The following is a 22769-nucleotide window of genomic DNA, read 5'->3' as shown; positions in this document are numbered from 1 at the left end:
AGTTAAGCAGCATTTCCCTAGCTCCGGAACAAAGGACTGGAGAGGTGTGAGGTGGGAGATAAATAAGCGTTGGCTGCTGGAGGCAGTGGGGGATCTCACCTGGAGTCTGAGGAAGGAGGTCAAATGGAGAGACAGACAAAGGGTTCCCCAGAGGTTGGCTGGGCTCTGGGCTGACCAGAATGGACTGTGCTTTAACCTTCAGTTCTCTGTGCTGCCTTCAGGACTTCCTACGCCCAGTTAATGAATAAACCCAACTGGTCTCACTGCAAATGCCTGGCGACGGCAAGGTGCATTAGAATGGACAGGTCACCATCAGTGGTCTGCCTCAGTTGGACTCAGAGCTCCCGGTGTGAAGCAGGCAAGCTGCAGGCCCAGAGGTCCAGTGTAAGGAGGTGGTGAAGCCGTATGGCTTACCCTGGAGGAAGAGCAAGACCCCTCGGGGGTCTGGCACACTGAAGGGTTCCTCCTAGAAACCGTTCCAAAGCTGGGGCCATAGCCCTGATCCACTGGTCATGGCAATGTCAACCACCCCCTTGAGGTTTACCTCGACCAGCTAACACAGATTAACACTACAACTTGCCCAGTCTATGATTTTAACACCTCCTTCTCCTTCTGTAGACATGCCCCTAGCAGCAAAGGATCAGAGAGTCCACTGCAATCAGCGTTCTGCATGGAATTTAAATACTTAAAATAGGAAAAATAGCAAGAGGGACAGCCTGAAAACAGGGGCAAAATATAAAATCCGCCCCCCAGCATCTTGGTGTTTTAGTCTCAGCCTGTCCCCAAGGAGAATCCCTCCTGGCTGGGGCATGTTCAGCTGTGCAAGAGCCATTGCTGCCACTAGCTGCCCTGTGAAAAGAGGGATGTTCTTTGTGTGCCAAACTTGCAGCTCCACCTTCGCCACATCTGTCATCGCTCAGAGTCCCAGCGCGCAGAGGGAAGCAGGGAAAGGCCTTTACCTTGGAACGGAGGAGACCTTGACCTGCTACAGTACTGGGCAGCAATGGCCCAGCCAGCATGGCAGAGTGCAGCCTTTGGAGCCAGACCCGCGGCTGAGGAGGGCTGTCCCTGAGGCTCTGGGGCAGGGTGAGGGAGGGTTTACCAGCTGGGACCAAGGAGGCAAGAGCTTTCACTGCAATTTCCTAGGGTTCTCAAACAATGCACTGAGGAGGGAAGATCTGGAGGCCTCAGCTGAACTCCGGAGCAGCTGTGGGGCTGGAACTGACCTGAATTCCAAAGTTTTCAGCAGGTTACAGCCCCTCAGCATGCCTAGGCCAGGCCTCTCCTCCCGCCCCTGCTCCATCCCCACCCCCGGCCTTTCTGTGAACAGAACGAAACCCTGACACTGAGCTCTGTCAGAGTTAAACCCCAGCTTTATCTCGGCATAACACCGGAGCCTCGTGGGGCAGCAGACGCAGGGCACAGCCCCTAACGCCCCCACCCCGGGCCCTTGTCTGAGCCATGGAATGTGACCTCGGCTCTGCCCTTTCCGCGAGGGCAGAGGAAGCTTGTCCGTAACAGTCATGCTGTGTATGGCGAAGAAGGAACTCTCGCTTAGCCGGGAGGTTAGCGACTCCCCTGGGCCAGGGGTGCTGTAATCTGAAGAACCCAGCTGGGACTGGCAGCCAGGGGGTTATTTGGCCACTTCATGGGATCATAGAAATGAGGGGTGCTAAAGCAAGTAGCCTTCTCCGTCCCCTGCCCATGTGGGATTGCTCCCGATTACACACTCTAGTTTGAAATGTCTTAGCTGATGGGGCTTTTGGAAAACTATTTCCCAGCCTATTAGATCTCATGCTTTTCTCCTGCGGTTTCTCAAGGTGAGATCCTGCACTAACTCCTCTCCTTCCCTGAGGCTGACCCACCTCAGATATTTATACACTCAGATTGTGTCCCCCTGTGGATTGTCTCTGGGAGATTGTCCTTCCCACTCCCTTTCTCTGGTGATGAGAGAAGGGTCTTGAATTTGTAAGAGTCACTCCTGGGTGACTTGAGCTTCTATTCATGAGGCTGAGTAGACCCCTGTACAAATGCTTCACACTACAGCAAAACACCCTTAGCAAATATTGACTCAGTGACCACAAACTGGAACTAGAGCCCATCTTCTTGCTAGATGATATGCCCCATCTGCAGCCTCACCCAGGTATCATTATCATCTCCATTTTACAGAGAGAGAAACTGAGGCACCGAGTGGTTAAGTGACTTGCCCAATGGCACAGCAAGGCAGTGGCAGAACTGGAATTAGAACTCCTGTGTTTCTGATTCCTAGCCCCTGTACTCATTCTGTGGTAACACTGCCTCTCTGACATGGACACATCCTTTGGATTACTGGAAGGCTTTTAAATTAATTTTACTACCTCTAGGTTAGATAAAAAAAAAAAAAAAGAATATAGCCAGCAATATGAGTACAGTTTTTCACCTGAAAAGCGGTTTGCCTGGTTTCAGGAATTGTTTGGCTCTAGCAGAGGTTTTTACAGTAACCCCTCCGCCCCTAGACCCTACCCAAAAAGGGGAAAGTTTCTAAACTGGGCATTTAAGGAACAGAAAAAATAATAAAGTAACTCACTCTTCTCAACCTGTCTAAAATACCCATTTAAACTGTGCCTAGCAATGAATCTGTATAGGCTATTGTGTTCTTTATCGCTGTATCCTTCCCAACATGGCAGGGATGCAAGGAAAAGCCAGGAATAGCCTGTATTGCAACACACTAAACAGCAGCTTCAGATTCTTCAGCATGACGCAGAACAGACCTGAGAGGTTCTAAGCCTCTCCTGGCTGGACAGCTGGGAAGGATGTCTCTTCTCTCTAGGACACCAAGGTCAGGCCCAGAGTTGCCAGTGTAAGAGCACATGTCTGCTCCTTCACACACCTTGACTTAGGTTCAGCTCATCCCTTTTTAAAACACAAACCAGCCAACTCCATTAACCCACTGGCCCACAGATTATTCTGGGCACTATTACAGCAAGGGATAATCAAAATCAAGGATTAGTCTAGACAATCAATAATGGCAAATACTGTTCTCTCTCTCCCTGATTAGAACAGACTTCCTCACTCCAGGTCTCAGTTTGCCAACCTCGGTCACCTTCCAGCATCTGGCTTATGGCAATTTCCAAGGACACAATAATCCCTGTTACGTGTCTGAAATAATTTCATTAAGACTACTAGGCTGTGTATTTCCCTGGTCCTGAAGGTGAACTCAGCTCCCAGTGCCTTCAGTCCCTGCGGGGAGAGGGAGCTGGTTCTCCACATCTGTGCCTAGTTTAACACTGTCTCTAGTAAATTCCCACCCTGTTGCTATATAGTATTGATGCACTTGTACCAAATGGCACTGATCCTTCCAAGGGCTGACTGAGCCCCAAGTGGCTAAAAACTTGGACCTAATCAGTGCATAACCAGTATCTAGCTCAATGTTTTGTAAAGAACATTGGAGGGGACCAGATATTATTCTTCTTTCTTTGTATTGCGGTGGCTCCAAGCAAGGTTCCTGGCCCCATTGTGCCAGGCGTGGTGCACACATATAACAGAAAGGCTGGCCTTGCCCAGGAGAGGTTGAATAACGGGATTTGCAACGAGCTACAAACCCTTCCCTCTCTTGGTCGCTGATTCAAATCTAGCTCATGTGAGGAGGGGTTGTAACTGTCTGAATGTTTGGTGGGCTGTGGGAATTGAATTGGTGGTCTCTGTCTAATTCTTGAAACCAAGCAGCGATCCATGGGTCGCACACTACATAGCACATTTGAAGCCAGTGGTTAAGAATTTAAAAAATGGGGACCCAAAGTGAGGCTGAAACAGGGTGGCTTGCCCCATGGCCTGAAGAGCATGGGGCTCAGCTAACCTTGATTACATTATCTAAATAAGTGGCCTGACTTTCAGAAGTGTTGAGGACCCACCAGCTTCAGCTGACGTCAATGGGAGCAGCTGGAGGTTCGGCTTTTCTGATAAATAAGGCCTTAGGAGCCTAATTTGAAGCACACGTTTTTTAAATCTTGACTAGGACTGGATGAGCAGGGCAAAGCTACTACTGTCTTCTCCCTGAGAATGGTCCCTCCAAAACAGGATCACCAGCAGACTTGCAGGGAACCAGGATTGCAGCTGCCCATGATATACCTGGTCTGTGGATGCAGAGAGGATTTAATCTCCAGACCTCCATCAGGGATGCACCTTCATCAGCGATGAATTCATTATAAGAGAATGAAGACGTGTACAAAATTTGGGGATCCTTCAAGTCTGAAAAGTGCCCTACAAATTCCAAAATCAATGGTTTTTCTATTTACAGACATCTCTCGGATACTGGGAGTGAGCAGAAAATAAACACAGTCAAAGTATATTTATTGGATCAAAACTAGCATCTGCAGTTCCTAAGATGGACAAAACTACAGGGCCACCAATGCTGCTGCTTTAGGGAATGAGCTAATCACCAGCTGCGGACAGGAGGATTTTTCATCCCCATGGCACAGTCTTGCACAATTAGTTGCATCATAGGGCTTTCAAGCTTTCTTCAGGAGCAGCCAGCACTGCCGGCTGTCAGAGATAGGACACTGGACTGGATGGATCATTGGTCTGTTTCACTGTGGCAATTCCAGAGTGACACATTTGCTTGCGGAGAGTTTATTGCTAAGATACGGAAAGGCTTTCAAGCTGGATGGTGGTGTGAGCTCTCTGCTCCTTACCTATTAATTTGTAATTGATAATTGGGACATTCTGTAACCACCATTCCAAAGAGCTCAACAGAATCACAATGTGTGGTGTACCTCATCCAGTGCACTAAATACTCCGATAACAATGACCAGACAATCACTGCATTCTCGAATGAACTCACACAAGAAAAGGAGAAAAGACAACATCACCACATCACCTGTGGGGGAACACTTTTCACAAAGGGCTCACTCCATATCAGACCAGTCCTTGTCCTCACAGGAAACCTGCATGCACTGTCTAAAGACGAGCCTGGGAGCTTAAATCCATAACTAGATACTAAAAATCATGGCCTTAATAAAGATGCTGGGTTTATGGTTTATTACAACAATCTGCAAGCCACTAAGCCCCCTTTTTGTCCTATCACTACAGGGGCGTTAATGGCCCACTTCACCTAGAATGGTTCCTTAGAATACGTGCTGACTACTTATGCTGAACTGTCTGTTTGACCTGGTATTTAGCTGTGACGTTCTGAGTACCTTTCCCAGACCCAAAGAAGAGCTCTGTGTAAGCTCAAAAGCTTGTCTCTCTCACCAACAGTAGTTGGTCCCATAAAAGTTATTCCCTCCCCTACCTTTATCCGGTATGAGGATGCTGCTGCAAACTTTGCTTCCTTGCCTTGTGTATCTTTATGTATGTCTCTGATCCACTGCTTCTCACACAGGAGAGAAAAGACAGGGCTTGGCTGTAATGCAAATGACAGTGATAGACAGACACCTCCAGCTCTCACACTGTGGGCTTGTCTACACCAGTGGTTCTCAAACTTTTGTACTAGTGACCCCTTTCACATGCAAATCTCTGAGCGTGACCGCCTTTATAAATTAAAAACATTTTTAAATAAATTTAACACCATTATAAATGCTGCAGGTGAAGCAGGGTTTGGCGTGGAGGCTGACAGCTCGCGACCCCCCCATGTAATAACCTCAGGACCCCATGAGGAGTCCCAACCCCCAGTTTGAGAATCCCTGGTCTACACAAACACAGAGTTTGCGGCAAGCTGGCATGTGGGTCTCCCCTGCACTAGCCTGCCGCAGAACCACTGTCCATAAGGATCTTGCTGATGTGCATTAACTGTTTGTTAGTGCACTTTGAGCTACTTCTGTTTCAAAGAGGTTAAGAGCTGATGCAAAAGGCTGCCAGAGGAAGCTATTTGTAGTGCTCAATTTTATAGGTCCTACAAAATCCAGGAACTAGGCTACATATTCTTGAACACCATTTACTGGCAGCTTATCTATTAACCCACTACTTACACATATGCAGACCACGAGCACTCCTGTGTCACCCATCTCTGGGGCATAAGGGTGCCAACCTGCCCTTTGCGTGGAGAGAAGAAACTCTGTCACCAGCTGCTCAGTGAGGGGACCTGGACTGGAACAACCTGCATGGAACTGAGGGAGACATTTAGAGAAGCCCAGGAAGTCAGTCTGCATGCACGTGGCTGGAATGCTAGCTCAAGGCAGCCCATCTGTAGATCTTTTAATAAAGAGCCAGTTTAGTTTTAGAAACACAGAGTCCTCTCACACTATTACCTAGCATGCAATGCGGTGCATGACCATGGATATTGTAACGGGGTACAGTGACCCTGTAAGAAGGAGAGGAATCAGGGACGGGTGAGATCCAGGCTACTGTGTTCCAAGTAGACCTGGGGACAGCAGGGACAGAAGTGTGGGGAGAGTTAAAAGGGAAGACAAGAGATGACTATTTCTTAAGGGCCAGGACCCATGTAATGTAGCATGGGGCAAGGCTCCCCTCTCTCAATCAGTCAGTCAAGACAAAAACCCTAAGGGCAAAACAGTACAAAAAGCTCCCTATTGTTCTGTAGAGAGGGCCTGTTTGCTGATGGATCTTCAACCCCGGGAGGGAAAGGGTGACCTGCAGTCTTCTCCCACACACCGTGGAAGAAGAACACTGGGAGGAAGGACTTTTGCCATCAAGGTTTTGAGCCTGAGGTAATTTTATTTTGAAAGATTTTTCTGGCCAGCCTGGAAGCTGGACCAGGGAACTTGAAAGGGCCTGCTGAGAAAGAGAAGGAGGGAGTGACTCCAGCTGTGAGCCTGCCACAGATACATACTCATGTCAGAATCACTGTTGTGTAGCAATAGCTACAAGGAATATTTGAAGTCTAAAAAAAGCTGAGTACAAACTAATCCAACTAATAACTATTTACTGAAAAGGAGAATTTGTCAAATAAAATAACCCCAGAGTGGTTGTCTCCTAGTGCCATGGTATATGGGGACTGTGTAATTAACCATCCGTTATTTACAGGAGTGACAGCTTTGTTTGTTTGCTACTGAAGTGGGAGTGAAATGGTTTTCACTGGCCCCTGTGTGAGTTTCGGAAGATGCCAGCTCTAGTGCAAACCATGATTTTCTGACCCAGCAGATGGGGTAGAGTGGTCCTAAAAACAGCACCTCCCTCCTTTTGAAAAGACGTCTGGCTTCAAGGGCGAATTTTCCATCCTATGATGCTCATTCACATGTGGTTTGCTTGCACCATCCCCTCCTCTTGAAAGTCAAGCAATCTGGTAGCTCAGGGTCGTGCAGAAGGGGTTTATCATTCACTGCTATCGAACCAAGGGCCAAATTCATCTGTGGGGTAACTTCAAAGAGTGATTCCAGGGATGACTGTCCAAGGCAGTGTAAATGAAATAAATAATCAAAATAATGCCTAGCACTTCTAGAGCTTTACATCTTCAAAGCACTGCTAAGGCATAAACTAATTAACACAGAGAAATCTACTTCCTAGTCACATAGGTCCGAAAGATGCAGATCTTCAGGCCAATGAACCATAACATATTGTAATAAGAAATAGCTGCTGTCAGTGGGGCATATTGTCCCTTGCGCTGAGCAACACAGAAGGAAGCTTATATGGAGAAGGGAACTGGGGTAAAGGGCTCAAGGGACTGGGAATGGTGGCTGCAGCAGGCGTGTCAAACTTACTCTGCGGAGAGGGTCAAATTATATTCATTATGGTTTGTGGGCTGGGGCTGTAAAGTCAGAACCTTGTACTCGCCTTGATCCATGGTGAATCCCACACTGGCAGCAAAGGGAGAATTACAGAAAAGTCGAGGGTAGAACAGGAATCCTACACAATCATTAAGGTCCCAAGCACATAGCACATAAGTAGCCTTGTTGTCTTTTACCAGGGCGAAGGTTAGTTGCTTGCTTTAGTAATGCTGAGTAGGGTTCCTGACTGTTCTTTGGTAAATCACCCTTGTGTTCAGAATTATGCAAAGGGGGAAAATGAGTGTAGTCGCTTCCAGGAGCGGTGCTATTTCTGCTCTTTAGTTTGCCATCTGCACAGGCAGTTACCCAACTGTGGTCAACATACAAATTAGAGGCACCACTGCATGCCTAAAATAGGTGAAGATCTGGCTCTTTAAGTGACCTCACAAGGTGTAAGAGCTGACACTCCAATCAGAGGGGTGGGGACAGTTTCCCATCTCCCAAAGCTGTTGTTACAGGCTGGCTGCAGACTCAGAAAGGCAATGCTGCACTGGTTGCACTCAGTTCACATTTGGAAGCTAGTTTGACTGGGATTTTTTCCATTACCCTAAAGCCTTGGGACAGATTTTCAAAGGCATTTAAGCACCTAAAGATGCACATAGGTGTCTAGTGGGATTTTCAAAAAGGCACCTAACCTGCTTTATATCTTTAGCTCAGGAGTCGGCAATCTTTCAGAAGCGGTGTGCCGAGTCTTCATTTATTCACTCTAATGTAGGATTTTGTGTGTCAGTCATACATTTTAACGTTTTTAGAAGGTCTCTTTCTATAAGTCTATAATATATAACTAAACTATTGTTGTATGTAAAGTAAATAAGGTTTTTAAAATGTTTAAGAAGCTTCATTTCAAATTAAATTAAAATACAGAGCCCCCCGGACTAGTGGCCAGGACCCAGGCAGAATGAGTGCCACTGAAAATCAGCTCACATACCACCTTTGGCACACATGCCATAGATTGCCTACCCCTGCTTTAGAGGCTTAAATACTTTTGAAAATCTGGCCCCTTTTCTGTACTTATAAATGTTGCCCCTGTGTAACTCCATCAGCGCTGCAGCAGTGCAGTGTGGGCTTCAGTTTAATTCAGAAAGTGACTTTAAGTGAAAGTTTGTAACTGCATGTGCTGGGGGCTGGATACAGTCCTCCTGCAGTGAGGTGTCTGACACCAGGCATCTAGGAGCCTTCACCTGTAAGCTGCTAGGAGGAACACAAACCAGAACAGTAGTGATCTGATAAGGTTCAGTGGTTTATGTGATACAAGTTGGGTGAATTTCAGTCTTGTTTCCAGTCAATAGGTGCCTACATTACAAAACCCACCATCACGCATGGCAACCCTGGCAGTATGGTGATGGGTACTGTAAAAATTCTTAGATAATAACCATGCCAGCATGCTCAGGTGAAAGACCAACAGCTGGGTCAAAGCTGAGGCTGGCCTAGTGTCCCACCCCCAAGGGTGCCCTTGAGGTCAGGGCTGAGGCACACCGGTAGGTGAATGTGGAGGAAGCTTGCACTGTCGTTAACTCTCCACGGCCTCTCACTTTTCTCTGTCATTCACTTCTGCACAGAGTGGGGATAAAACATCTCTGTGGAGATCTGGCAGCACTTCCTATGTACCTTGCCCTGGTGGGAATGAGAACATGTGGTGCAGAGCAGGGGAGGATCAGGCACTTTAAACAGAGTGTTGTGGCCTGATTCTCCTCTCCCCTCCACCAGTTCCACTCCACTGTAGCCTTGTTACTCTATGGGGAGTGGCTCCTGACTTACCTGTATGCGAAGGTGAAGCAGCCCCTCACTCTCCTGGGTTCTGTCTAGCACCTTTCACCACCACTACATTCACACTTTGAAAAAAGCACTGAAATGAATAACAGGCTGCTCTCACTACAGGGGAAGGCTGATGGCCTGGAAAATGGGTCCCAGTGAAACAATACAGAGTTAATGGGGCTCCATGAGGGGGGTGGAGGGACCCAGACCCAGCAACCACTATAGGAGAAGAGGTAGGAAAGCAAACTGCAAGAGCACGGCAAGAACTTGCAGTGGGAGTGAGCGCTCTCCTCTGAAAGTCTGTAATCCCCAAATGCTACAAGGTCTCTGAGCCTGGCAGCTTAAGAAGCCCTTAATTAAAGCGACTTTCTGTGCTGCTTCATAATATTTGTTTAAAATGAGCAGGAGGAAATAGCAAGTTGCAGGTGGATAAAACGCAGGGATGATGGTGAACTGGGAGGGAATGAGCACAGGGTAACAAGGGGAGAAATTAAGGATGACTGAATGAGTCTAGAGAATTGACAATTGCCAATAGCCTGAGATTGTAATACAGATAAATGCAGGCTAATGCAATCCAAGGGCACTAGTACCATACCACGTAGCAATACCTGTAAAAGACGGGAGCTTGCGCTGGCTAGAAGGCAGAGATGCAGAGACAGATTGGTGGTTGGGAAGCTGATCCAAATAAGGCCGGTGCTAGACTAGGGGTGTGGGAATACAAGCAGCGGGTGTAGCGTCCAGACCTAGCGTCTGGGCTGTGCCTGTCTAGGCTGCCTTTTCATTTCAATTCACCACCATTGCCCCACACCCACAGTAGCATTAGTTTAGACCAGCTGCTAGGTTCTGGTGACCTGCTCCCAGCAGGGCTACACAACAGAAGGGTAAAATTGCTGGTGAGCCCTGTTGGGCCGAGCACTCTAGTCTTTGTTCCTGCTGGTGGAGTGGCACCAGGGCTAGTGCCAAGGCAGGAGGATTTAAGAGGAACGCCGGTGTTGACAAAGAGTGGGAAGCGTTTGTCTCAGATCTCCTGGACTAAGCAGGCTTGGGCTGGATCATTATGATTGCCCACCTCCAATAGTCTGCAGGAACGAACAGAAACACCCTGAAACACCTCAGACCCTTCCTCTGAGACTAAACCCAGGGGGCCATTAGGAGTAACCTTCTGTCCACCTCCAAAGCCCTCAGCTATGGAGTCCCATAAGGCCCAGTCATCTCCCCCACATTACCCATCGTCCATCTGTATGGAGCCCTTGGGACTCAGGCTGAGGTGTCAGCAGCGGGTAGATGACATCCAGCTCAACATTCCTTTGAAAGGAGCTGTAAGCAGCATCCCTCCCAGCTCTCGCAGGGTATGTCCACATGGCAATTAGACACCACGGCTGGCCCATGCCGGCTGACTTGGGCTCAGGCTCAGGAACTGTTTAATTGCAGAACAGACATTTGGGCTTGGGCTGCAGCCCGAGCTCTGGGACCTTCCCACCTCCCAGGGTTCTGCAACCTGTGCCTACGTCTACACCGCAGTGACATAGCCCCATAATCCGAGCCCCGCCAGCTGGCACAGGCCAGACACGGGGTTTTAATTGCATTGTAGACATGCCCACAGTGCCTGGCCTTAAGCATCACCTGGCTGAAGTGCACCAGTTACCGCTGATTCCTGACAGAGCTGCAGTGATGCCAGCAGACAGAGGGATGTGCTTGGAAGAACATTCCTCTCTAACATTCCCTGCTCTCTAGGGCAGTGCTACTCAAAGTGGCGGTCCATGGACTGGTGCTGGTCCGCGAGCCATTGGCTGCTGGTCCACAGCGAGTTTCCAGGAAAGAAAGAAAGAAAGAAATAATAGTATAATTTAAAAATCACACCGGAATTCCACCCAGAATAATTATCAGTCAATAAAAGTCCACAATATTAAACAATATGTTTTCAGAAGCACATATTATAATATTGATAAAATAAAAAATGTCTGCCAATTTTATTTTATTCATTATATTGTTTCTCATATAAATTAATATTACTATGAATGTTCAAATAATATCTTCTTGGATCTAGTCATTTTATACTATCCGCCCAGATGCACAGCCTTTCAGTCAGTCTTCAATGTATTTAAATGGGAACATCTCCGCATGTACGCCACACTCCCATTCCAATTAATACAGTGAAGAATATTGGTTTTTCTGATCTGATGTGCTACGTGCCTATGCAAAAACGATAATAATATGGCACAAATATGGTACCGGTCCCTGAGAAATATGGTACCGGTCCCTGGCACATTGGGGGAAAAAACCTGCCGGTCTCCTATATCAGATACTTTGAGAAGCTCTGCTCCAGGGCACCTGTCCCCAGCCTCCAAGTCCTTTCAGCTACCCAAAGAGCCGCAGCAGCAAACATCTCCTCCTTCCATCAGCAACGCCAGAAGAAGACACAGCTGTGGCCATGGTGAGCCATGCATTTGTGACCTTGGGGCTCAGTGACTGCAACTGATTCTAGCTAAGAATGAGGGGCGTGATAGCTCAGTGGTTTGAGCACTGGCCTGCTAAACCCAGGGGGTTGTGAGTTTAATCCTTGAGAGGGCTACCCAGGGATCTGGGGCAAAATCAGTACTGATTCCTACTAGTGAAGATAGGGGGCTGGACTCAATGACCTTTTGGGGTCCCTTCCAGCTCTATGAGATAGGTATCTCTCCATGTATTATATTGTTATTATGATGACACTTGCCCCCTAAAAGCTCTGGTTGGTACAGAACCCATCAGCTCAGCAATAGGCTGCTGTGAATACCTCACCCTAGGGCCACAGTCTCAATGCTGGCTCCCTACTAAACATTGAGTTCAGTTCAAGGTCTCTGTCCTGCTAATCAGACTTCCCCAATGGCCTGGCCTGTTGTACCTGAGAGACACCCCTCCTTCCACAACCTGGGCAATGAAACTATCCACCCAGGGGGGGAGGCTTGTGAGTGTGGGAGACAGAAATTTCCTGGGAGATGGACGCTGACAAGGGAACAAGAGCTGAGCATCACCGTGAGCTAACTGCTTCCAGAACTCAACACAAAACCCACGTCTTCAGCTTCATTTCCCCCTCACTAATTTCTTCACACCCACTCACTCATGCACACAAATAAAAACAAACATGTTGAAAACAGCCAGAACAGCCTCTTGCCAGCTGTGAAGAGAGAGATTGTTACAGTTATTTCTATATTTCATTACTCGGAAGGTGCTCAGGCTCCAGCGCCGAGGGCCAGGGAAGAACCTAGACAGTCACTGAGGTTCCATAAGTAGAGATGTTCCTGAATAGACTAGATACATTAAGGCAGTGGTCGCCAACCTTTTTTGTCTGGCGGGCGCCAGACGACAAGCCATGGAAGACCGTGGCAGCGGATGAGCTTCCGCTGAAATCCCACCGACAAGCAGCAATATCAATAGGTGTCGCTGCCGAAATGCTGCTGACAAGTAGCGTCATCCAGAGGTGTCACCGCTGAAATACCACCGAAAATCGGTGGCATTTTGGGGGAGACGCCTCTGGATGACGCAGCTTGTGGGCGGCATTTTGGCGGATGCTCATCCACTGGCCAGTACGCAGGTGGACTTAGATGCCCCGGCGGGTGCCATGGCATTAAGGGATTAGCATAAACACCAATGCTTCACCAGCACAGGGGCTTAGTGACACATGTCCCTTCCCTCTAGCATCTAAGGAGGCCATGGCTTTGTGATGGCGGCCATTTTGGCTGATACACCTGGGACCTCCAGAACTAAAAGCACAAGTTACTACAGCTCCCTCCTTGGGGCTGTAACAAACTCCTGTCCTCCGTGGTTGGGGCACTTGTAACGTGCACTCACCAGTGGACGCCAGCCTCAGCTGGAAACAGCACCATTTTCACAGCTGGTTGTTAGCAGTTGGTTTAGCTGGGCCCATGCAGACTACAGATGGGAGAAGAACAAATAGTTGCCAGCCTTGGCTCAGCTGAAACACTGGCTGAGATGTTATTTCTAGGTGTAGACAAGGCTTGAGGCCCCGTTTACACTGGCACTCTTGCCATTGCTATCACCACTGGCACTGCACCTGTGCTAGTGCAACAGAGGGAGACTTAGAGAAAAATCCTAGTGCAGACCAGGGTGCAGATTCCATGACACCCTGTTCCGCACTATGGAGGTCGCTCTGACCTCAGGCAGGTCACACAGCAGAACCTTCAACTGAGATGGTGATCTCTTCTCTGGGTGGGTCAAGGCATTGCTTAAGGGGAACAGTTGTGGCTGACATTCTGGCTTGCCCAGAGAGACTGCGCTACCGGCAGACAGGGTCACACAGAGATGGCAGGTTACCTGGCAGGCAGAGAGCTCTGGGGGCCCGTATGCCTAGAAGGTGGTGCACTCTCCACAATGAAACGGCTGCAGATAAATGCAGTTTTCAGAAATGCCTTCGGCCAGTACTGAGTCTAGTGCTGGGAGTTCTCCCTAGACTTTCTACTGTCTCCTTTGCTCAGAAATGCTTTAGGAAGTCCTGCTGGAACAGAGACAAACATCTGCTGGGAAATTCAGAACAGGCCACAAGGCGTGCCAGGGACAGGGTAACTCCAGAGGAAAGGGACTGTTTGAAACTTTCTCTTACGGAGTGTTTCAGGCACTGAATAATGGCTAGAGAAACATTCTTTGCAGTTACAGAGTTCTTTTCAGCCACAGTCCTCCAAGAGCTTTCCTAAGGTGCTAACTATCATGATTCCCTCCCACTCCAGTGATGGAGTCAGCAACAAAGCCCAGGAGTCCCTGACTTCAACAGGTAGAAGATGCTGGTTTCCCTTTGGGAGGAGTTTGCATGGTGAAATTAGGGGAAAAAAAGGAAGTATTTTTAAAGGACCTGGAGAAAAGAGTGCTTCAGACTCTAAGGGTTTGTCTACACACGGTGCATTAGCCCACCCCAGAGGGAAATGGAACTGCATTACCAGGTTGGAAACAAGACTTCCCTAGTTCACACTAGGGAGTTTTTAAGGCATGCCAGCAAGGGGCACATGGGCTCATTCGTGTGTGACATGCTAGTGTGGGCTAAAATTTACACCCCCTCAGTGGGGTTCACGTACGCCCTTTGGCATTTGCAGTTTGTGTCCGCTATGCCCCTCTCCACGGCTACCCCAGGAGGAGTTGTGCTGATGGAAATGCAATGGCATGAGATGTCCTGAAATGAGAGCTGAGATTATGGAGATCATCAGTCACTGACCCAGCCCGATTTGAGTTCTGACCCGGCCCGATGTGAGTCCTGGTACCATGCTTTAGGAAAGATGATTAGACTAAAGGCCTGATTTGTCATCGCCCTGCATCCTGTGCAAATGAGTTGGACTCTAACAGGGTACTATTTGGACCCAGTTTAGATTCTGAAAGGGGATCAGGTTCAGGGCTGAAATCTCTCAATAGGTTCCTGTAAGATTTCAGTTCTGGTTAGTGGAAATCCCATGAGATTGGATGACCTTTTTCAGCCATCTGTGATCACACGTGAACCGGATCAGGAAAATAACCCTTTCCCCTCAATTCTGGAGTTCACCCAAACCTGCTAGGGGAGATGGGGACCTGGGGACTCTACCCGATACCCTGCTGAAGTGCAGGCCCATCTCTAGTCCTCTTAGAAAGCCCCTGATTGCGGCTCCATTGTGTCCATTGACATTGCTTTCCCTTGTCTAGCTGAAGTTTTGCGGGACATTGAGGCTGGGGAATAGGAACCCAGGATGGACGGGAGGGGACCCCCCCTCCCCGCAGGATAAATGGCGTGCTGGCTGAGAGGACAAGGGAACTCTGTGCTATAGTTTATGGAGGAGGGGTGGGCAGGCTGGAGTCTATTCGGAAGGCAGCAGAGAGGAAGGAAGAGGCAGCTAAAATAATCACATGGGTGGACAGGGAGGAAATTATACTAGTGAAACTGATAAGGGCCAGGGGTGCGGGCGGGATCTGCTAATGGGGGTGGGGGGGACAGGCCTCTACAGGAAATAGGAACAAAACCCCAGAAAGACATAGGAAGGTCACTCAGAGGGTATCTAAAGGCAAGGAGGAGGACATCAAAAAACGGGGAAACTCAGACCATCTGCTCACAAAGGGCATTTCAATATCATGCACTCGGCTGGAACGTGGTGGGAATGCAGAGAGCAGCAGGATCTCAGAGTCGAGGGGGCTCAACAGTGACTGGAGAGAGCAGGCAGCTTGAGCTTGGTACTGCTTGGGGGAGATCTTGGAGGCGAGCAGCGAAGTGTAATGGGGCTGAGTCCCTGTCCCCCTGAGGGCCCTTTAGGCTGCTCTGGTGGGGGCAGAACGGGCCCTGTAACAGCCGGCTGGCTGGCATGCTTGGGGCCAGCCAACCGGACTGCTGAAGGAAGTGTCCTGTGTGAACAGCCCGTGATTAGGCCTGAGGGAAGACAGCAGATTGCCCTGTGAAGGGCAGCAGGACGTGAGATGGGGGGGAGGAGTTTGGGCAGAGGCTAAGGAAAGGCTCTGAGATTAGGGGAGTTGCCCCAATTCAGAGGATTGAGGGTAACCTGCTAGGGCAGGAGGGAGACAGAAGGCTGAGCTCCAGCCAGGGGATGCCCAGGAATGGTGAATGCTGCTCTGGGAAGGAGAGCTGGGGACTCCCTCTCTAAGGGGCGAGAGACATTGAGCTGGGCTTGGCCCTGGAGGGCCTTGTGTTTGCCAGAGGACTGAATAAACTGCACCTCGGGAGGGGAATGTTTTAAATAATGTGGGCTGTGCCCTTCTGAGGGGGCCCTGCAGAGGGGGAAACAGATGGAGGGTGCTGCAGGATGGCCTCGGGGAGGCAGCTGCCCTTGCTCCAAGCCCCAGGGATACTCCCTGCAGAAGGGGACAAGTCCAGCCAAACTTGACCTCTGCCCTGCTCCCAGCCCTGGACTGGGGGGTAATCAGGGAGGGGGGCTAGCTGCAGCTCATTATGCTCCAGCTAGTCTCTGCTTCCCATGGCCCACAGGTGGCCTGTGGGAAGTGGGGGGCAGAGGTTAAGTTCCAGGACATTAGGGGCTGCATCATCCTTCGACTAGCCCCAGATGTGGGGGGAACGCTGGGCTGAATGAGTTGAGGATCAGGGTTTGTGTCTCACAATGGAGGACAATACAGGTAGTGAGCAGGTGGTGGGAATCTGCTGCAGGTGGCTGACCTGGCAGGGGGAGCTTGGTGGGGGGGAAATGATCCTGAAAGACACACTCAGGGAGGAGCACAGGGTAGGCGGGGGGAAAGGAATTGTGTGTCCCATGCAGCCAGCAGTACCCCAACCCCATTAGGGAAGCTGGAGTGGCTGTAACTGAGGGTGAAATTCTCAGCACAGAGGAGATCCTGCTGGGGGGGACGATGAATAAGGAATCTCTCTTCCAAGTGCAGGTAAATGCCAGTTTTGTGGAAACCTTAAGGTGTGTGTGGGGGGGGAGCGGTACCTAAATCACTGCTAGAATGGGGGCCGTGTACAATACAGGCAGGCATTTCAGATTCTGGGGACTTGGGAAGGAGAGGCCAGGGAAAGAGGCAGCGACGTCTCCAGGCAGGAGATTGGGAGTGATTTATGGGCAGGAGAGGGAGATATTAGCTCCCTCCGGTGAGTTATTCATCTCATTGTTCACTAAAGGAATGGGGGTGAAGGCCAGCAATTCTCTGGGGCAGGAAGGAGAAATTGGGACCTGACCAGGAGAATTGAATAAGGCACTAAAATAACTGCAGTGCAACATGCACATGGTGCTTGTTGAGGGGCTTTCCCCCCATGCCAATCTCTTACACCTAGGGAAGAACAGACCGGGGAGACTGCAGGGGCAGCAGGGGCAGCACTTAAGCGAAGGGTCTTGGGTCCTTAATGACCAACTCTTTGGGCCAGTTAAAGAAGTGGCTTTGAATGAAGTCCTGCTACATCTTCCTTAGGAAGAAGGATCTGCTCCAGGAGCTCCCATGGGGAAAGCAGGAGAAAAAACAGCAGCTTAGCATGACTCCAGAAGAAATGGCAAAGTCACAGCCAGGGACAAGGGGCAGTGTGTACAGTGGGTAAGACATGAATCTGGGAGTCAGGAGACTCGGGTCCTATTTGCCGCTGAGGCACTGAGTCGCTGACCTTGAGCAACAGCATTTCACCTCATTGTGTCTCTGTTTCCCCATCTTTGTAACAGGGACAATGATACTCTCCTTTGTGCAAAAAAACAAACCAAACCAAAAACAAAACAACAACAGAAGAAAACCTTTGAGAGATACTGTGATTTGTGACTGCTTGGCAAATTGGAACAGTTTCATCTGGCTGCCACCTTGTGCTTCAGAATCACTGTTTTATTAATTCTTTAACATGTATGATTACAAAGAAATCCTTCAAAATGTGAACCAAATATAAACCAGTGCAGTGGCGTCTTCCTGAGTCTGCAGCCAGCCTGAAACAACTGCTCTGAAAGGTGTGGAAAAATGCTCCCTATCATCTCAATGGCTGGGTATAGGCGCCGATGGCTAACTGTGACTATTTAAATATTGTTAATTATTTCACTGTGATCAAAGCACCCAAGACAGAAGACAGAGATCCTGTTTTCAAGAGCTGCATCTTCTGCTGTGGGTAGCATCTCTTTGGGTATCACAAGTGGGTAGGAGCTTGGTCTGTGAGTGGAGAGAGGAAGCACGACACTACTCGTTGTCCCGTTTGCCCCTTGCCTTAAGTGCTCGGTGCTATCGGAGTTGGTGGAGGCCCTACAGTCAGCTTCCTGGCATTTCTGTTTGGATGTAACATGGTAACTTTTGAATGTCACATCCTGTCAATTCCAAAATCTCAGGGAATGTTCTAGACACCAATGGGCAGAGCCTTGTAGATTTTGGTGAACATCGGAAAAATGGAAGGGGGAAAAGGGGGACCCACTCAGCCCTTTGCAACTGGCTAGCAGACCCACCAGCTTCAACCACCTCTGGAATTCTTTCCAGATCAAAGAACAGTTCCGTGGTGGCCATTAGCACCCTTCAGCACAGCACCACCCACCCCATCTCAGCACTGTGCATCCTCCCAACAGCGTTTAGCATGGTAACCCCCGACTGACTTCTCTCCCAGACAGTGGGGGTGGCACATAGAGTTCTCGCCCTTCTCCCTCACAAGCCAGCAGCTCTATGGGGGGAAAGGTGGGGACCCAGATCCATGGGGGAGAATTGGAGTGGAGCACACAGCATGAAGGGAAGGAGATGGGCACACAGAGCCCCTGATGTGAGGGAGGGGGTATGTGTGTGTAGTGGGGGAGGGTTTGCAGGGAGTCCCTGAAACAGAGAGGGATGGGACGGGGGGACGCAAGGAGCCTAGGGCGGGGACGAGTGGCAGGGAATGGAGGGAGACAAGGAGCCCCTGCTGTATGCAAGGAGCTTGGCCTGCAGAAGCGACAAAGTGTGTGACCTGCTAGTTATTAAAGAGCACCAGACATGCTCTAGCCCCCACCCCCCAAATACTCAGGGGGGGTTGTATCCAGAGCAGTAACCTGAGTGGGGGAGGAGGAGAGAGAAATAGGGGCAGCAAACGTGCGCCATGCAAAGGGAAGGAGGGGGGCAGAGGCTGTGAAGGAAAAGAAGGGGGGCCAGCCAGCTAGCCAAGCCCAGAGGTGCGTGTGAGCTCCAAGGCAGCCTGCTCTCCCAGAGTTTGCAGGTGGAGGCTGCCTGTGTCGCCTGGCTTGGGCAGGGCCTCTGCTCCTGGGTCTTGGAGCTGGCCCAGTGCAGGAAGAGGCTGTTTCGCTGGACAGCAGGATACACAAGGCCACTCTGTCTCTGCCCTGGGAGTTTCCACATTAACCACATACTGTTTGCATTTGAGCATTTTCCCCTCTACAGGGCTGCTGCTGCCAGGGGGTTATTTCCTGCCCTTTTCGCTCTCCCCCCACCCCCTACCTTCCCCGGCTTGCAGAAGCCTGTCTGCTTCCTCTCTTACGCCCCGGGGGCTTTCCATGCTGCCAGAAAATAAATCTCAAGCTATTTTTAACAGAGGGGAAAATGCGAAGGTCTCCTGCAGCCTGGGTCTGCTGTGCTGATAACTGCAGCCAGGCTCCCCTGGTGAGATGAAGGAGGGAGAGGAATTCACAGGGAAGGATGTGGGAGGCAGGCAGGCCGGGCATGCTGCAAACTGAGCTTTAATCTCTCTGCCTTTGGGCAGGATATTCAGGGGAGGGACAAGGCAGGAGGGCACAGAGGGTTTCTCACGCTCAGATGGGGGCCGGAGGCATGTGGGGCTGTTGAAATGAGAGCCCTGGGGGATGGGAAGATGAAAGGGAGACGGGGGCAAGGGGAGGCTGGGGCAATGCCAGTTGCGGGGAGGCGGGTGGGGGACAATTCTTTGGAGAGCTCCAGTTACACTGAGGCAAACATGCAAAAGGCCTCTGAGGAATTTGCCCAAAGCATTAACCCGTTTGCATCCGCAGGCGTGGAGCGCACCAGTCTCCCTGCCTGGCTCATCGGCCCCCTTGCACAGCCACAGCACAAGGGCCTCCAGGGCGGATGAGCTGGAACCCAGCCCCAGCATCGAAACAGCCCAGAGCGCTGAACTGGACCCACGACCTGGCTCCCGGGGTCAAGCGTGGGGCCTGCGCCGCTGGTGAGCAAAGCTCCAGGCTCAGGGGGGTTTGCATCCACGTGATGCTAATGCTATATCCCCACACTCAGCTCTCCACGGTGGCGATGGCTGTGGCACAAGTGAGGCCGTTTTCCTGCTGGATGGCAGCGACGGAGAAGCCCCCAGCGAGACACCAGGCTCAGTCGCTGTGATGCCACCTCCGGCCCTGCCCCTTATGGCCCACTGCTATTTTTGTCTGCCTTGCTTTGGTGCCTCTTTTCCCCGGGATCTGAGCACAATCGACCATCAGATGCTGAGCAGCGTGGGCCCGAGAACAGGGCCTACCCATCGGCTGCAAAGCGCCCTGCGCTGCTCAGGAATCGCTGCTGAGAGCAGGCTGGGCACTGGGTGCAGCAGGGCTCAGTGTGCGCAGGTCTGTCTGGCGCATGGTTAGCAGCTCCTGCTGCACAGGCCCATCAAAGCAGCCCAGGGCCCCTTCTGCCTTTGTGGTCGCTTGGCTAGTTCCTCTGCAGGGAGCTGGGGTGGGCGCCCGGAGCGCCAGCCTGCATGCAGGCAGCTGCAAGCTGTGCTCCCTCCTTGGCCCTGCCTTACAGGCGAGGGTCCCCAGCTCATCCACTCCAGCCAGTGGGGCTTGAATCCCGCTCAGTGGGGAACAAAGTGGGGGAAGGTCTCTTGTGCTAGAGGAAATTTACACAGCCCCCCCGAGGCTGCTTCCTCGGGGCCTGATTCTGTAGCCCACGTTCACTCTGCGTGGTGCTTGGAATTATATGGGACTGTTCCCACCTAGCAGGGCCAAGCCTTGGTCGGAGCCAGCATGGCCTAGTGGAGTGGGTGCCAGGCAGGCTGAATCTCAGCTCCGTGTGCCCCTGGCAGAGTCACCTCTGTGTCTCGTCTCCCTGCATTGTGTCTCACAGTGCTGGGATCCCTTCCCCAGCCCCGCAGGATACAGGCATGGTGCTGTTCATTATCTGCGATGCTGCCCCTCCTGAACCAGACACCAGCAAACCAACAACAGGGGTCAGGGGGAAGAAGGGTGTTACCATGGCTACCACAGCGATGAACTCTCTGGAAATACCCAGTATAGAAAACTCCAGGTTCCTCTGAATCCTGCCGTCCTCTCCATGGGAAAAGCAGAGGGAGCGCCCCCCCCAAGCAACAGCTCCCCCAGCATCGGTGCAGAGCCTTGGGATCTGCCGGAGCTGAGAAGCTGCCAACTCCCTTCCCATGGGTGCCCAACTTAGGGCTACAACTGGAGCCACCTTAAAATGTTTTCTGCTGGCAGAGGCTGGGGGCTCTGCAGCCCCTAAGTATTCCCTGCAAGGGGGGGTGGGAGGAGGCTGCACCTCCCCAGGCACAGAGGGCAGCTTCTGGTGGCAGCCTGTGGTGTCCCAAAGGGGCCTGGGGGTGCAGGCTGTCCGTGGGGGCCTGGGGAGATCCAGGCATGCAGAGTCCACCCAGCCTCCATTGTTCTTGGGAGGTGCTGGCAGCAATGAATGGACCTTGGGTCTCACTCCTCTCTCCTGCCGCCCCCATCTAAATATCACATCTCAGCACCCATGGCGTGTAGCTACTGAGACAGCTTGAGAATGCTGCTTTCCTGGTCTTCAGTCAGCTGCCTTCAATATATTTGTATCACTGCCACGCTTCGCCTGCCCCAGGTGGCTCTGAGAGCTGTGGGGACATGGTACAGCACCTCACAACACCCCAGGGAGGTGGGTGAGGGAAGCAGGGAGGTCATTCTGCCTGCCACTGAAATGCACCCACGTCTGGGGTGGCCCAGACCAGCGGTTTAACCGTACATCAATACTGTATCCATTTGAGGTTTTAGGCGGGATGTGATTGTCTGAATGGTGTACATGTCCCTGGCCATGCACAGGGCACTCTGTCAGTTTCTCCTGACACAGGGATCATCCCATGTGTCTGTCCCCTGCTGTTAACTAGAGAAGGGGCTGAACCTAGCCCCGGATCCAAACCCATTCCTTCCCCCATCTCGGTGGGGAGCGGGAGTTCAGTCTGCAACTCTGGCTCAGAGCTTCAGAGGGCCAAGTCAACCCCAGATCCAACCCCTGCTCCCCCCCAGCTTTGGGAGGCTCCCAGTCCAGCTTTGGCTGCGAGAGAGAGAGTGAGACTTAGGCCCCTTGCTGGCTCTGACGCTGGCGGGTGGGTCAGGCGCTAAGAGCTTGCAGGCCAAGCCTATGGTTGGGATATGTGGGCACAGCTCACAGCAAAGCCTTTAGGAGCTGCCCTCACTTATGCCACAGCTGAAGCTGTTGTGGGTCATCTGCCCTTCTGTGCTGGGGCTGGATCTGGGAGGGGCTGCAGAATAGGGTGACCAGATGTCCCGATTTTATTGGGACAGTCCCGATATTTGAAGCTTTTTCTTATATAGAAGCCTACCCCCCTACCCCGGTCCCGATTTTTCACACTCGCTGTCTGGTCACCCTACTGCAGAAGGTAGCCTGGCCAGAGCCTGCAGTCCCCACCCCCCTCCAATAGCCTCCCACTTCTGCAATTCCCCTGCTCCCTCCTCCAGAAACCACAAGGATGGAGACGATAAGGGTGGGGTCAGCTTGGCTTCCATGGGAGGGGATGGCTTTGAACACTGAGATAATGCTTGAGGCAGACCCCTCACCGCCCTCCAGCCCCAGGCGCTGTGTGGGGCAGCAGGATGAGGGGGGAAGGGCCGAGTGGGATGGCAGCAGCCCCCAGCTTAAACTAGAGAACAGAGAGTACTTGTGAGAGGAGCTGGGGAGGAAGCCTTGAATGGGGTCTCCTGGGGTCAG

This window comes from Gopherus flavomarginatus, chromosome 11, assembly GCF_025201925.1.
Source record: "Gopherus flavomarginatus isolate rGopFla2 chromosome 11, rGopFla2.mat.asm, whole genome shotgun sequence".
Lineage (NCBI taxonomy): Eukaryota > Metazoa > Chordata > Testudines > Testudinidae > Gopherus > Gopherus flavomarginatus.
This window is presented reverse-complemented; position numbering follows the sequence as displayed.